Here is a 16,809-nt window from a genome sequence, read left to right as displayed (position 1 = left end):
GCACTATGGGAAAAGTATTAAAACCGACGAGGGGAGGTGGAGGGCTACAATTTTAAATCATGTGACCTCTCTGAGACGGTGACATTTCGATAAGACCTACAAGATTGATGGGGCCAGCCGTGGGGATTTTAGGGGAAGAGCATTCTAGGCAGAGGGCACAGCAAAGGCAAAGGTCCTGAAGTGGGCATGTGTTAGGCTGGCCAGTGTGGTTGCAGAGGGAAGGAGGAAAAGCAGTAGGATACGAGTCAGAGAGATACTGCTGGGGGCAGATAGGGGATTTTGTAGCAGATGGGTCATGTGAAAATGTGTAAGAATTATACGAACTTTGGCTTTTATCTTGGCATGGACAGGAGCCACTGAAGATTCTGAATATAGAAGTGACACGATCCGATTCATATTTTAAAAGGCTCACCTGGCTCCCGAATTGAGAAGGGGACAGAGGTAGGAGCAGGGAGACCAGTTAGGAGACGAGGGTGATGCTCTAGGTCGAGACATGATGATGGCTTGGGCCAGGGTGATAATTGATTTAGGATATATTTTGAGTCAGTAGGATTTGATGGTAGATTGAAGGAGTGTTTGAGAGAAAGAGAGGACTCAGAGATGACTGTGAGGTCATTTTCCTGAGCAACTGAGCAGATGAAATTTCCATGAACTGAGGTTAGTTGGAGGAGCAGGTTTTCTTTTTTTGGGGGGGTGGGGGGTGGGCGGGGAGTACGCGGGCCTCTCACTGTTGTGGCCTCTCCCATTGCGGAGCACAGGCTCCGGACGCACAGGCTCAGTGGCCATGACTCACAGGCCCAGCCGCTCCGCAGCATGTGGGATCTTCCCGGACCGGGGCACGAACCCGTGTCCCCTGCATTGGCAGGCGAACTCTCAACCACTGCGCCACCAGGGAAGCCCAGAGGAGCAGGTTTTTGGGGGGAAAGATCAGGAGCTCACTTTTGGATGTGCTGAGTTTGAGATGCCCCGGAGACATCCACATGGAGATGTTTAACATCCATGAACCTGGAATTCAGAGGGGAGTCTGGACTGAGAGTCGAAGTCAGGTCTCAGTAGGTCTGAAGATATTTAAAAGCATAGACTGAAGTGAGAATGGTGGAGGGATGAAGTCCAAGAACCGAGCCTGGCACCAATGTTTAGAAGTTGGGGAGTTAAGGAGGGACCAGCGAGGTTGGAGGAAACCCAAGAAGTGTGATGTCCTCGAAGCCAAGTAGGAGAAAGGGCAAGAGGAAGGAGAGCTCAGCTGTGTCAGATGGCGCTGCTGGGCCAGCACTCGTCACCCTCAAGCAGGGAGGCTTTCTCGGCCTCCGCGCTACTGATGTTTGGGGCTGAAAGTCATTTGCTGTGGGGCTGTCCTGTGCATTGTAGGATGTTTCACAGCCCCCTGGCCTCTCCCTCACTAGTTGCCAGTAGCACCTCCCTCCTGGCCGTGACCATCAAAAATATGTCCGTTGGGGTGCATGTGTCTTTTTGAATTAGGGTTTTCTCATAGAAGCACTGTTTACAATAGCCATGACATGAAAGCAACCTAAATGTCCGTCGACAGATGAATGGATAAAGAAGATGTGGTACATATATATAGTGGAATACTACTTAGCCATAAGAAGAATGAAATAATGCCATTTGTAGCAACATGGATGGACCTAGACATTTTCAAAATAAATGAAGTAAGTCAGACAAAGAAAGACAAATATCATATGATATCACTTATATGAGGAAACTAAAATATGATACAAATGATCTTATTTGCAAAACAGAAACAGACTCACAGACATAGAAAACAAACTTATGGTTACCAAAAGGGAAAGGTGGGGGGAAGGATAAATTAGGAGTTTGGGATTAACTGATACACACTACTATATATAAACTAGATAACCAACAAGGACCTCCTGTAGAGCACAGGGAACTATTATCACCATCTTGTAATAACCTATAATGGAAGAGAATATGAAAAAGACTCCATATATGTATAACTGAATCACTTTGCTGTACACTAGAAACTAACACAACATTGTAAATTAACTATACTTGAATTAAAAAAATGAATACAGACATTGTCACAAGTCCCTTGAGACACAAAGTCACACCCCCCCCCCCACCCCGTTGAGAACCATTGCTCCAACTGAAGGTCTGAAGAACTAACATTCAAGGGAAGGAAGACCTCCTCTAACTGAAGGGGGAGGATGCTTCTGGGGAAGCTGGTAATTTTTTTTTAATTTTTAAAAAATATTTATTTTTATTTATTTGGTTGTGCTGGGTCTTAGTTGTGGCAGGCGGGCTCCTTAGTTGTAGCATATGGGCTCCTTAGTTGTGGCTCCTGGGCTCCTTAGTTGTGGCATGCGAACTCTTCGTTGTGGTATGCATGTAGGATCTAGTTCCCTGACCAGGGATTGAAGCCGGGCCCCCTGCCTTGAGTGCATGGAGTCTTATCCACTGCGCCACCAGGGAAGTCCCAAAGCTGGCAAATTTGAATTTGACTTTAAAGGTTGGGTAGAATATTGACAGAGAGTAACTGGGACAGAGTGGTCGAGGGCACCTCAGCCAAGGGACCGTTCCTGAGGCTTGATAACCGTCTCTGTATGGAGATCAACATCTCCTTTTGGAGTCATGGAAACAGTCCTATCGTTTTCACCATCTCTTGCTTTCGGCACAAGCGTGGTTTCCATGACATCTTTCTTCCTCACAAAGGAATACTGGAGGTTAAAGGATTTTTTTCCTCTAAAATATGATTTAGGGAGATTTAGTCACGGCGATACATGTTATACCATTTACAAACCGTGATTAAAAAAGAAAAACTACTCTCCCACCCTCCTCACCTCTGCTGCCTCCCCACCCCTGGCATCTTTCCTAAGTGATAAAAGAGAAACTTGTCTTTCCCCCCGTTTCCAAGTACCGGGTCAGATTGTTTTTCCCCTTTGGAATACATGACTAATTTATTGCTTTGCTTAAATCTGACTCAAAAATCTCTCCGCCCCTACAACACACACACACACATACACACACACACACACACACACACACACGCACGCACACTGAACTGAAATAAAACAATCTTTTTTTATTTTTTTAAGCAAAAATCCATGGGTACATTAGGACTTTTACTGGGCACCTGTCAGAGTGATTATTTTTCCATGACTTTTTTGCTGGACTGTCTGTCATATTTTAGCCACTGTGTTTCACGGACAAACTCGTGTCGCATTTACAAGACCCTCAACAGGTAAAGTCTTCAGCGTGAGAAGGGGTAAGTTGGATTCCACTTTGAGAGCAGGGAGATTCAGATACAGCTCAAGGTAAAGACCAATTTAAGCGGAAAGCGTTAGCGCTTTGGCGGGAGGGACTTTTTGCAGCAGAGGAGCAGGAAAACCCCTGGATAACTAGAAGGAATGGGCTACTGGCGTCACGTTATCTTCTTGGAACTTGCTGGACAACTTCCTGATGGCGAGTTCCAAGGACAACCAATAATGAGGAGGTGACGTTCTGGTGCAGGCTCTGTAAAGCTGGGCCAGGAAATGGCCTATTCCAGCAGTTCCCAAAGTTGGTTACCCATCACAATCATCAGGAATGCTTAAAACAATGGGGGCCCACCCCTGGAGTCCTAGGTTGGTCTATGTGGGGTAAGCTCACAGCACCTGTAATTTATAAATGTTCTCCAGGTGGTTTTGACCAGCCCTGGACTCCACATGGGCATTTGGCAATTATTTGCCCAATTTTAAGAGAAATGAAGGCAGGTCGTACACAGGAAGGGGTTCTATAACTTTGTGACTCTGATTTCTCCATTTTTTAAAAAGTCAACCAATCGGTATCTAAATGAAGATGGTAAGATCATAGCAGATATATAGCTGAGAAAAATGATTTTTTGACTTTTTGTTTTAGGGAGATTCCTGTTGACCATCTGGCAAACTTTTTCATTCCTATTTTTTTTTTTTTTTTTTTTTTTTTTTGCGGTACGCGGGCCTCTCACTGCTGTGGCTTCTCCCGTTGCGGAGCACAGGCTCCGGACGCGCAGGCTCAGTGGCCATGGCTCACAGGCCCAGCCGCTTTGCGGCATGTGGGATCCTCCCGGACCGGGGCACAAATCCGTGTCCCCTGCATCGGCCGGCGGACTCTCAAACACTGCGCCACCAGGGAAGCCCTCACTCCTCTTTTTTAAAAAAAATTCTTCCACTTCCTCTTGGTCATGACCCCTATCATCTAGCACTATTGTACTTTGGTCCATGATGCCGTGTCAAATGAGGCTGGTGCCTAGGTCAGGCCCAGGCACTGAGACTCTGCTGGCCAAGCTAGTTTATACATGCTGATGTGCATCTGTCAATCACCTGAAGTGACTAACTTCATGCCTTCCCTCTTTTGAGGTCTGTCAGCCTCAAAAAATGCCCATCCCTCATGTTGTCCTCTTCAGAGCATCTTTGGCAATCTTGGCTGTATAACTACATTCATCAGGGACGGGAAAAGCCAAGAGTTTCTTAATGATGGCCACTGTCACTCCACCCCTTTTTCATTAATAATGATGCAAAGTTTGTAACTCCCACTCAGCTTGCAGGGTGTTACTTCACTGCTTTGTGTCTGCCATCCCTATTTTTATGGTCGCATCCCAGAACCAAACCAAGAGATCTTTCTCCACGAGCAGTGGAAAGAACATGACTGATGGAAGACCAGTCTTCAAAGATCTTGGTTACTCTGGAACCATAAACATACAATGACGTGAAATGTTTAAGGAGTGTCTCCTCTGTAGGATCTTAAAGGCTCCCTGCAAAGTGCTAACTAGCCTTGATCAAAGAGTTGTCTTCTAAGCTTGAAGGAAGAAATCTGTACATGTGCCCAGCTGATCTGTGGTTTTCCACCATCAGTAAGGGCCCCTTCTTGTTTCCCTGGCTGGAGTGATGACTGCAAAATGGCTCATTCTCTGTGAAGAAAGATGGTTCACTTACAAGACCTTTTCAGAGATTAATAAACATAATGTTAATATCGTTTCTGTCAGTACTCATCAGCAACTAGACACTCCACCAAGCCTAATCTCATTTAATTTTTACAACCATCATGAGGGAGTTATTAGCATTATTGCCATTTTACAGATAAGTAAGACTGAGGCTAAGAAAGGTTAAGAAACTTGCACGAGGCTGGTAAGGGGAAGAGCTAGGCATCAAACCAGGTCTGCTTGACTCTTGACTTCATGTTTTTTGAATGTCTTTGCCATGCTTTGTGGGCTTTGGACATAATATCTGCACAGTAAAGGTGCAGAGGCAGTTGGCCAACACAGTTCCCTGCATGTCTTACCAAGAGCACCACCTGTACGTGAAGGCTGCTGGCCTCACCACGGCAGCTGTCGGGGTGGTGGTGGAGGGAGAACACAAGAGGGTAGAATCCGTGATTCCTCCTGCTTTACTGCATTGTTCATATACACGCAGAAAGGATCTATCAAAGAATAAATGCCCAGTCCCCCTGCTCATCATCTAGTCACCACAGGAAATCAAGTTAAAGATTAAATCCTGCGTACACCAGTATTATTAGTTATTGCCATCAAGGGCTTTAGCCCATTAGGTAACATCAAGCCCCTGCCACGTCACTGATTTTTTTAACTATCGGCTGAAGAAGGGGAGACCAGCCCCAAGATTCTGTGTTGTCCTAATTGCCAATCAAGTTGCTCTCAGATGGCATGCTCTGTGTATTCTGGAAATTTCATACTGCTACCAGAAATTTCATGATCACCTAGGAAACTTCTGAACATCTTTAAAGGATGTTGTTTTCCTGGAAGTGTTATTTCCACTAATGAGCCCTGAGGGCATGGTGAACTTGTCTTTCTCCTTCAAAACGCCATCTCCATCCTTCGTTGTCTGTTATTTATATTGCCGCAAGGGCTGTCTTCACCTGGTCTCTGTTTCACTAAAATATCTTCCTTGAATTTAAACAATTTATTTTCACTTCTCTCAGAGAAGCAGCAATGCCTCAGGCTCAAGAAGGTGCATTTCAGTCTGCTTTCCTCTTCTATTAAGTAGACTACAAATAAAAGAAAAGAGATTCATAAAGGGGGGATGAGAAAACAAAACAAACGAAAGAAAACAAGACAATACAAGACTAATCTACGATCATTTCTTGACGTAGCATGTTTCTATTTCTGGTCCTGTGGCTCAAACATTAATTTAAGGGATTTTTTTAAAGACTTAAAATAAATCTCTTTGTTGTAAGATTAAAGAGAATTTCCCATATAAAATAAAATTTAAAACTCAGATTAAAGAAAGCAACATTGCTAGCCAGCTTTCTCTCATTGGCTACACCATCGACACCTTTGAACCCCAGGATCTCAGATGGAACAACTTCTGAAAACTCTCATCTTTTCAAGTCCTGTTTCTTCAGGGAGGCTAATGGCTGTGGGGAATCCAGAGGCCACCTGTTTGGCCAGTGGGGGCCACTTCGAACTCTTGCACTGGGTATAATCACTTTGATTTTCACATCTGATTGGCAGAACTGAGGCCAGCCCGTGTCTCACACAAACAACTTCCCTTAGCGACAGACCAACTGCTCCTGCTCTTGCTTTTTTTCCCTAATCCTCAAAGGTAGACTCACCTGTTTGGAAACCTAACATCTGTGCTCCGAAGTTCAGGAGAGCCTAGGCGTCCTGAAGACATGACGGAATGACCTTCAAGGGAAATCAGGCTGTAGTTTGACTAAAATGAAGATTTTTCAGATTTGGAAACCTTGTTTATCCACTGGGGCTCCAATTTAAAAAATGGGACAGTCAGTAGACATCTTCTGATCCCAAGAAGGACATATTGTAAGTTCTGGGTCACTCACCTTCCCACGGCGTCCTCAGTTTTCCCAGAACCTTTGTTGCTCTTAGCAAGCCTTCAGGAAAACCACTTCCTCTGGATGTCTGCCCCCTGTCCCCTGCTTGTTACAGTCTTCCCAGCTGCCCTCTTACAATACTCCCACCATTATTCATTGTCCCCACCGATCACCCCTCCCTCTACCTGCTCCCTTCATAACTTGACCTTGCCCGCTGTCCTCTTAAAGGGGAAGAGCAGAGGTGGAGAAATACTCATCTTAGTCATGCTTTTATGGGACTCTTAGTAGCTCTGAATGCTTCATTCAAGGGGGACATCAGCTTTGATTGCCCCTCGCTCAGCAAAATGCTTCAAAAGCTGCCTTTTCACAGAGCCCTGGCCGCCATACATCACAGCCTGAGGACCACTTCTCTGTGGCCAGAGCAAGGTCCCTCCCCACACAGCTCTTACTTTCTCTTTGAAGCTGAAGCTAATCTGGGCCTCTGACTCTGCAACCTTGAACTTTCATCGTTATCTTCTTTGGCTGACCATCTGCAGCTCAGTCATCTGAATGTGGATGTGCATAAAGGTTCTGCTCGTTACCATGCCATATACATTTGTCCCACACAGGAGCAGTGACGTTGGCACTAAGGATAAGAGTGTGAGCTTTGGGTTCGACATGCCTGGAGGGAATCACAGAGAACTAGCCGTGTGACCTTGAGCAAGTTAATGGATAACTCTGTGCCGGCCTCTATCTCTGCAAATGGAGGTAGGTAACAGAACCTACTGATATATTATTAAAAGGATTATGTGAGATCGTACATATTAAGACCTTAACATAGTTTGTGGCATACAGTAAATGGTCAAAAAATATTAGCTAGTAGTCAGAATAGAAGTCGAGTGAGATTGAGTTACATTTATAAAAATCATTCGAGTCTGCAAGCTGCCAGTCCGTCTAAGACAGCCACACCATCCTCATGATCCAATATCCTTCTTCCTGTACCAAGTAAGAACACTTCAGGGCCCATAGCTCAGTCCTTCCTTCCTCCATCAGTTGAAGTAGACATGTGAATGCCTTCCTCCCTTTCTTGTCCTCCAGGTGCCAATGGCGGGATAGATAGTATGTTGTACATCAGGACGTCTCAAATGTTAATGTGCATATTAATCGCCTGGGAATCTTAGAAAAATACTGATTATGGTCAGGTAGCTCTGGGGCGAGGACCTGAGATTCTGAATTTCTCTTATTCATAAGTTTCCAAGTGATATTGCTTCTTCTGGTCTGGGGACCACATTTTGAGTAGCGAGTATCTATACAATAATCCAATCGGCAGGAGGGAGCTTATTCTGGATGAATATTGGTTGGAAAAAGGACGCCAGGAGATCAGCTGCTCTGGCTTGGCACAGTCTTTCAGGCTCCTGCATTTTCACACTCTAGAAATGGAGAGATGGACTATTGCCAAAAAGGTCCTGGAATGGCCATTAAGTCATTCCTGTGGCCAAGGTCATCTTGTTTTCATCTCAGTGTCTCTTTCTCTCTCTTTAAAAAAAATAAATAAATAACAAGGGAGTCATAGTAAACATTTAAAACGGGACACAAATATGCATTTTTGAAAGCAAAGGCACATTAAATACAGGTAAAATATATTTCCGAAAAATGATTCAGATATACACTTCCGAAGTCACAGATTTTTTCAGCATTTCTAAGTTTTAGGAAAAATGATATAAAGTTCTTTTGACTCTGGGGGCTAACTTTCTTCATTATTCCCCATTCGGTGTATATATGAATCACACATTCATACCGATATTCTAATTTAGATGATATTGTAACTTTCTAGGGATTATAATTCTTCACTGTTACTATAAGAGAGATTTGAGGGAGGTGGACAAGGTGAGGATGGGAAGGAGGCCCTTCCTGGTGGGCAGAAGCAAACCACAACTGGAGAAAGGGTCAAGACTTTCTTATTTCATAGTGAATATCATTAGCCTAGGGGTTTTCCAGAACATACTAGCAGATCTGATGTTTCTTGTTCTGTGTCTCCTCACAGCTCTTTGAGGTTTAATTTTGATCAATCAGGATGCCTCAGAGCACCACCTTTGTATTCTAGGTTAAAGCTGCTACAGGGAGAAGACACCTAGGCATTCCCTTCTAGATCTTTGTGGTATCTGTGATTTGCAGAAGAGTCAAGCTCATCATTCTTTGATGGCATTTTTCACGTGGGTAGATTTTATGGTCCCTGGGTCTCTGATCATAGTGAACGATTGACGTAAAAGGGAGACTCTGCCCGTGAGGGTGGCCAGGGGAATTTCACACGGCCCAGTCTGTCTGAGTACCAGACAGCTCTTCCTTCACATTTTCCCTCGGTGGACACATTCTCCTGATGGACTGGATGTACTGATGTGAAGTTTGCTGTTGGCTTGGCAGCCAGCACTCATGCTGTAAAAGGACAACGGCAGCAATGTGTCTTCTGATACATTGTGTTGGAGGAAGCAGCTGGAAAAGAATCGACTCCTGGGCTTCCCTGGTGGCGCAGTGGTTAAGAATTTGCCTGCCAATGCAGGGGACACAGGTTCGAGCCCTGGTCTGGGAAGATCCCACATGCCGTGGAGCAACAAAGCCCGTGTGCCACAACTACCGAGACTGCGCTCTAGAGCCCGCGAGCCACAACTACTGAGCCCACGTGCCACAACTACTGAAGCCCGCACACCTAGAGCCCATGCTCCGCAACAAGAGAAGCCACCTCAATGAGAAGCCCGTGCACCGCAACAAAGAGTAGCCTCCGCTCGCCGCAACTAGAGAAAAACACGCTCATAGAAACAAAAACCCAACACAGCCAAAAAAAAATAAAAATAAAAAATAATAATAAAAAAAAGAATCGACTCCTCCTTTAGATGGCCCCCACAGTCCTTGATCCTGCAGACCACGTCAGGACAAATGGAAGGACCTTGGGCCCTGGAAGCTCCTTTTGTTGCAATTTATATTATTACCAGCAGAGATTTAGGCCAGGAATATATCTGGATTCTTGTTTGTAATCTTAAGGGTATGTGCTAAGTTTATTTATGTTATAATGTCAAGGATTCCTTGACTTTATGAGGGGAATGATCACTTAGTCCACTTTCCTGAATGCGAGTTATGCACTTTAATTTAATTTTACTTTAGCGTAATTTTACTTTAATTTTTCTGTGTACTGGGAGAAGCTCACGGCTCCCACTAAGCCAATAAGCTCTTACGATGTGTACGTATCTTTCCCCTTCTTTGTCTAAATCTTTGAATTTGATGGGGTTTTAAGAAATGGAAGTTTATATACTTTAGAATCTTTTTAACTTCTTATATTCTTAGGCCCATACAACACCTAAAGATGTCTAAAGTTATATTCTATTGGATTTTGGATAGTTTATGTGGCTTTCTCTGACTTGAGAGCAGAACTCATTGGATCATTCTATTATTATTCCTGCTTGAGTTAAAATCTGGTTTTTAATTGATGTGTTTACATTTGCTATTTCTGTTCCTGGTTGATACATTTAATGAATCAATTCCATAAAGGTGATTGGATAACAAGACTCAACAGAAATACATTAGAATATTTCATTTTCTTTTAGAATGTTTTATGTTAACTTTTTCTCACTTTTTAAGAAAAAATATTTTTCTAAATACTTTGTTTTGTAGACCCCCTTGAGAATCTGATAAACTATTGACTCTCCAGAAAAATACACGTACACGTGCCATTTTGTCCTGGTTCGTAATCACTGGTCATTACTGGATTGTATTAACTTTCTAATCTGTACTTCACTGTTACATTGCTGTCTTCCTATGATTATATTTCCTCATTAATTTGTTCATTCAAACAGGTTTTCTTTCTTTCAGTGCAATATCTAAGTACTATAACACAGTTTTGAGTACGGTGATATGGGCACATTAAGTATTGATCATCCAACTCCATTCTGGGATCAGAGAAGGTTGCAAAGAGGTAATGATGTCCTTGGAACTAAAGACTGAGAGATGAGCTGAAGTGTCTCAGGCAGAATGGATTGGGGGAAAGACTCCTAGTCAGATGGAACAGCATGTACAAGGGCAGGAGGTGTGGAAAATTTGGGTGAAAGTTCTAGAAGAAGGAGCAGGGTGGTAGATGAGCCTGGAGGTGGTGTTGGAGCAGTAAAGAGAAGACATCAACCAGAATGCACATAAGGAAGCCTCTAGCTCTATATTTAAGTTCCAGCATCATAAAATCAGCAGATCTTTCTGTTCTTTGGTTTGGATGTTCAGCAGTGTCTGGGGGAGACCTAGTTGAAGGCGAGAATGGCTTTCAATAATGGTATTCTTGTCTCCAAAGAAACAACCTCAAACCTTTTGAAGGAATAATTGGTATTCAATTTTAATTCAGGGGAGTTTGAAGCTTGATCTCACATTCTATGTGGATCTATGTCATCATCATCATCAACATCTTCATCACCAACAATGACAACCCACCGCCACTGCTACTCACTTATGTTGGGAGAGCTTAGGCCAAGATAATTTTTAGTAAATATAAGCAAAGAAAAACACACGATCTTGCCTTAGAATGCAGATATTGTCTTGTCTGATTCCACATCACAATATGAGGCAGGAAAAAACTGTTACCTTGGTAACTGAATGACAAAAAATGTGAAAATCCATGCCACTGCTTTACTTCATATCCTCACCATCTCTGGCTTGGACTTCTCAGTACCTCTTCACTAGTTTCCCTGCCTTCGATCTTGTCCTGGCTGCATTATCTCCAGCACCATAGCAGAGCGATTTTTTTAATATGCAAACTTGATCATGATGCTTTGTGACTTAAACACTTCAGTTTTCCCTACTTGCATGAGACAACCTCTAAACCTTTAAATGCAGAGCGTAAGACCCTCTTGCCCTGGCCACTACCTACTTGTATAGTCTCATCTCTAAATACTGCTGTTGAATGCAGTCTCCTGAATACACAAGTTGTTTTTCATCTTCTAATATTTTAAGATGATTTTCCTTTAGTCTCATAAGCTCTTTCCTTTTTCTAACTGCATACACAATTACTATTCATCCTTTAAACTCAAATGTCACACCTGCTAAGAAGCTTCCTCTATATTGCTGGAGACAATTAAGACTTTATTGCACTGTATTCCAACAATGCCTTGCTTCTATCGGTATGAAAACCTTAAGGCACACAAAAAAATTATTCTAACACTGGGATTCCTAGGATAGCAGGATTTTTATTCTGTTACCCTTGATGTCCTCTGCACAGGGCTTGGTAGAGAGTTTGACAGTTATTTTATTTTATTTTTTTGAATTTTATTTATTTTTTTATACAGCAGGTTCTTATTAGTCATCAATTTTATACACATCAGTGTATACATGTCAATCCCAATTGCCCAATTCATCCCACCACCATCCCTACCCCCCGCAGCTTTCCCCGCTTGGTGTCCATACGTTTGTTCTCTACATCTGTGTCTCAACTTCTGCCCTGAAAACCGCTTCATCTATACCATTTTTCTAGGTTCCACATACATGCGTTAATATACGATATTTGCTTTTCTCTTTCTGACTTACTTCACTCTGTATGACAGTCTCTAGATCCATCCACGTCTCAACAAATGACTCAATTTAGTTCCTTTTAATGGCTGAGTAATATTCCATTGTATATATGTACCACATTTTCTTTATCCATTCATCTGTTAATGGGCATTTAGGTTGCTTCCATGACATGGCTATTGTAAATAGTGCTGCAATGAACATTGGGGTGCATGTGTCTTTTTGAATTATGGTTTTCTCTGGGTATATGCCCAGTAGTGGGATTGCTGGATCATATGGTAATTCTATTTTTAGTTTTTTAAGGAACCTCCATACTGTTCTCCATAGTGGCTGTATCAATTTACATTCCCACCAACAGTGCAAGAGGGTTCCCTTTTCTCCACACCCTCTCCAGCATTTGTTGTTTGTAGATTTTCTGATGGTGCCCATTCTAACTGGTGTGAGGTGATACCTCACTGTAGTTTTGATTTGCATTTCTCTAATGGTTAGTGATTTTGAGCAGCTTTTCATGTGCTTCTTAGCCACCTGTATGTCTTCTTTGGAGAAATGTCTATTTAGATCTTATGCCCATTTTTGGATTGGGTTGTTTGTTTCTTTAATATTGAGCTGCATGAGCTGTTTATATATTTTGGAGATTAATCCTTTGTCTGTTGTTTCATTTGCAAATATTTTCTCCCATTCTGAGGGTTGTCTTTTCGTCTTGTTTATGGTTTCCTTTGCTGTGCAAAAGCTTTTAAGTTTCATTAGGTCCCATTTGTTTATTTTTGTTTTTATTTCCATTACTCTAGGAGGTGGATCAAAAAAGATCTTGCTGTGATTTATGTCAAAGAGTGTTCCTCCTATGTTTTCCTCTAAGAGTTTTATAGTGTCTGGTCTTACATTTAATCCATTTTGAGTTTATTTTTGTGTATGGTGTTAGGGAGTGTTCTAAGTTCATTCTTTTACATGTAGCTATCCAGTTTTCCCAGCATCACTTATTGAAGAGACTGTCTTTTCTCCATTGTATATCCTTGCCTCCTTTGTTGTAGATTAGTTGGCCATAGGTGTGTGGGTTTATCTCTGGGCTTTCTATCTTGTTCCGTTGATCTATGTGTCTGTTTTTGTGCCAGTCCCATATTGTACTGATGACTGTAGCTTTGTAGTATAGTCTGAAGTCAGGGAGTTTGATTCCTACAGCTTCGTTTTTTTCACTCAAGACTGCTCTGGCTATTTGGGGTCTTTTGTGTCTCCATACAAATTTTAAGATTTTTTGTTCTAGTTCCATAAAAAATGCCATTGGTAATTTGATAGGGATTGCATTGAATCTGTAGATTGCTTTGGGTAGCAGAGTCATTTTCACAATATTGATTCTTCCAATCCAAGAACATGGTATATCTCTCCATCTGTTGGTATCAGCTTTAATTTCTTTCATCAGTGTCTTATAGTTTTCTGCATACAGGTCTTTTGTCTCCCTAGGTAGGTTTATTCCTAGGTATTTTATTCTTTTTGTTGCAATGGTAAATGGGAGTGTTTCCTCAATTTCTCTTTCAGATATTTCATCATTAGTGTATAGGAATGCAAGAGATTTCTGTGCATTAATTTTGTATCCTGCAACTTTACCAAATTCATTGATTACCTCTAGTAGTTTTCTGGTGGCATTTTTAGGATTCTCTATGTATAGTAGCATGTCATCTGCAAACAGTGATAGTTTTACTTCTTCATTTTCAATTTGTATTACTTTTATTTCTCTTTCTTTTCTGATTGCATGTCTAGGACTTCCAAAACTATGTTGAGTAACAGTGGTGAGAGTGGGCATCCTTGTCTTGTTCCTGATCTTAGTGGAAATGCTTTCAGTTTTTCACCATTGATAATGATGTTTGCTGTGGGTTTGTCGTATATAGCCTTTATTATGTTGAGGTAGGTTCCCTCTCTGCCCACTTTCTGGAGAGTTTTTATCATAAATGGGTGTTGAATTTTCTCAAAAGCTTTTTCTGCATCTATTGAGATAATCATATGGTTTTTCTTCTTCAGTTTGTTAATATGGTGTACCACATTGATTGATTTGCGTATATTGGAGAATCCTTGCATCCCTGGGATAAATCCCACTTGATCATGGTGTATGATCCTTTTAATATGTTGTTGGATTCTGTTTGCTAGTATTTTGTTGAGGATTTTTGCATCTATATTCATCAGTGATATTGGTCTGTAATTTTCTTTTTTTGTAGTATCTTTGTCTGGTTTTGGTATCAGGGTGATGGTGGCCTCATAGAATGAGTTTGGGAGTGTTCCTTCCTCTGCAAATTTTTGGAAGAGTTTGAGAAGGATGGGTGTTAGCTCGTCTCTAAATGTTTGATAGAATTCACCTGTGAAGCCATCTGGTCCTGGACTTCTGTTTGTTGGAAGTTTTTTTTTTTTTTCCCGTATGTGGGCCTCTCAGTGTTGTGGCCTCTCCCATTTCAGAACACAGGCTCCGGATACGCAGGCTCAGTGGCCATGGCTCACAGGCCCAGCCACTCCGCAGCATGTGGGATCCTCCCATACCGGGGCATGAACCCGTGTCCCCTGCATTGGCAGGTGGACTCTCAACCACTGCGCCACCAGGGAAGGCCCTGTTGGAAGATTTTTAATAACACTCTCAATTTCATTACTTGTGATTGGTCTGTTCATATTTTCTAGTTCTTCCTGGTTCAGTCTTGGAAGGTTATACCTTTCTAAGAATTTGTCCATTTCTTCCAGGTTGTCCATTTTATCGGCATAGAGTTGCCTGTAGTAGTCTCTTAGGATGCTTTGTATTTCTGCAGTGTCTTTTGTAACTTCTCCTTTTTCATTTCTAATTTTATTGATTTGAGTCCTCTCCCTCTTTTTCTTGATGAGTCTGGCTAATGGTTTATCAATATTGTTTATCTTCTCAAAGAACCAGCTTTTAGTTTTATTGATCTTTGCTATTGTTCTCTGTTTCTATTTCATTTATTTCTGCTCTGATCTTTATGATTTCTTTTCTTCTGCTAACTTTGGGTTTTGTTTGTTCTTCTTTCTCTAGTTCCTTTAGGTGTAAGGTTAGATTGTTTATTTGAGATTTTTCTTGTTTTTTTGAGGTAGGCTTGTATAGCTATACACTTCCCTCTTAGAACTGCTTTTGCTGCATCCCACAGGTTTTGGATTGTCGTGTTTTCATTGTCATTTGTCTCTAGGTATTTTTTGATTTCCTCTTTGATTTCTTCAGTGAACTCTTGGTTATTTGGTAATGTATTGTTTAGCCTCCATGTGTTTGTGTTTTTTATGGTTTTTTCCCCTGTAATTCATTTCTAATCTCATAGCATTGTGGTCAGAAAAGATGCTTGTTATGATTTCAGTTTTCTTAAATTTACTGAGGCTTGATTTGTGACCCAAGAAGTGATCTATCCTGGAGAATGTTCCGTGTGCACTTGGGAAGAAAGTGTAATCTGCTGTTTTTGGATGGAATGTCCTATAAATATCAATTAAATCTATTTGGTCTATTGTGTCATTTAAAGATTCTCTTTCCTTACTTATTTTCATTTTGGATGATCTGTCCATTGGTATAAGTGAGTTGTTAACGTCCCCCACTATTATTGTGTTCCTGTCGATTTCCTCTTTTATATATGTTAGCACTTGCCTTATGTATTGAGGTGCTCCTATGTTGGGTGCATATATATTTAAAATTGTTATATCTTCTTCTTGGATTGATCCCTTGATCATTATGTAGTGTCCTTCCTTTTCTCATGTAACATTCTTTATTTTAAAGTCTATTTTATCTGATATGAGTATTGCTACTCCAGCTTTTTTTTTTTTTTGATTTCCATTTGCATGGAATATCTTTTTCCATCTCCTCACTTTCAGTCTGTATGTGTCCCGAGGTCTGAAGTGGGTCTCTTGTAGAGAGCATATATATGGGTCTTGTTTTTGTATCCATTCAGCAAGCCTGTGTCTTTTGGGTGGAGCATTTAATCCATTCACATTTAAGGTAATTATCGATATGTATGTTCCTATGACCATTTTCTGAATTGTTTTGGTTTGTTTTTGTAGGTCCTTTTCTTGTCTTGTGTTTCCCACTTAGAGAAGTTCCTTTAGCATTTGTTGTAGAGCTGGTTTGGTGGTGCTGAATTCTCTTAGCTTTTGCTTGTCTGTAAAGCTTTTGATTTCTCCATCGAATCTGAATGAGATCCTTGCCAGGTAGAGTAATCTTGGTTGTAGGTTCTTCCCTTTCATCACTTTAAGTATATCATGCCACTCCCTCTGGCTTGTAGAGTTTCTGCTGAGAAATCAGCTGTTAACCTTATGGGAGTTCCCTTGTATGTTATTTGTCGTTTTTTCCTTGCTGCTTTCAATAATTTTTGTTTGTCTTTAATTTTTGCCATTTTGATTACTATGTGTCTCGGCGTGTTTCTCCTTGGGTTTATCCTGTATGAGACTTGCTGCACTTCCTGGACTTGGGTGGCTATTTCCTTTCCCATGTTAGGGAAGTTTTTGACTATAATCTCTTCAAATATTTTCTCTGGTTCTTTCTCTCTCTCTTCT

General features: G+C 41.6%; 1 protein-coding gene across 1 annotated transcript in view; it reads left to right on the top strand.

The window, feature by feature from the left end:
• Positions 1-16,809, top strand: part of KCNE4 (potassium voltage-gated channel subfamily E regulatory subunit 4) — an 82,055-nt gene that overhangs the window by 12,853 nt on the left and 52,393 nt on the right. Inside the window, exon 2 of the mRNA XM_073807203.1 lies at positions 7,389-7,527. The gene's annotated coding sequence lies outside the window, so the exon portion shown is untranslated. The remainder of the gene's footprint in view (positions 1-7,388; positions 7,528-16,809) is intronic.

This window comes from Tursiops truncatus, chromosome 7 (genome assembly GCF_011762595.2).
Source record: "Tursiops truncatus isolate mTurTru1 chromosome 7, mTurTru1.mat.Y, whole genome shotgun sequence".
Lineage (NCBI taxonomy): Eukaryota > Metazoa > Chordata > Mammalia > Artiodactyla > Delphinidae > Tursiops > Tursiops truncatus.
The sequence above is the reverse complement of the archived record's forward strand: the minus strand, read 5'-3'. Positions and strand labels throughout refer to the sequence as shown.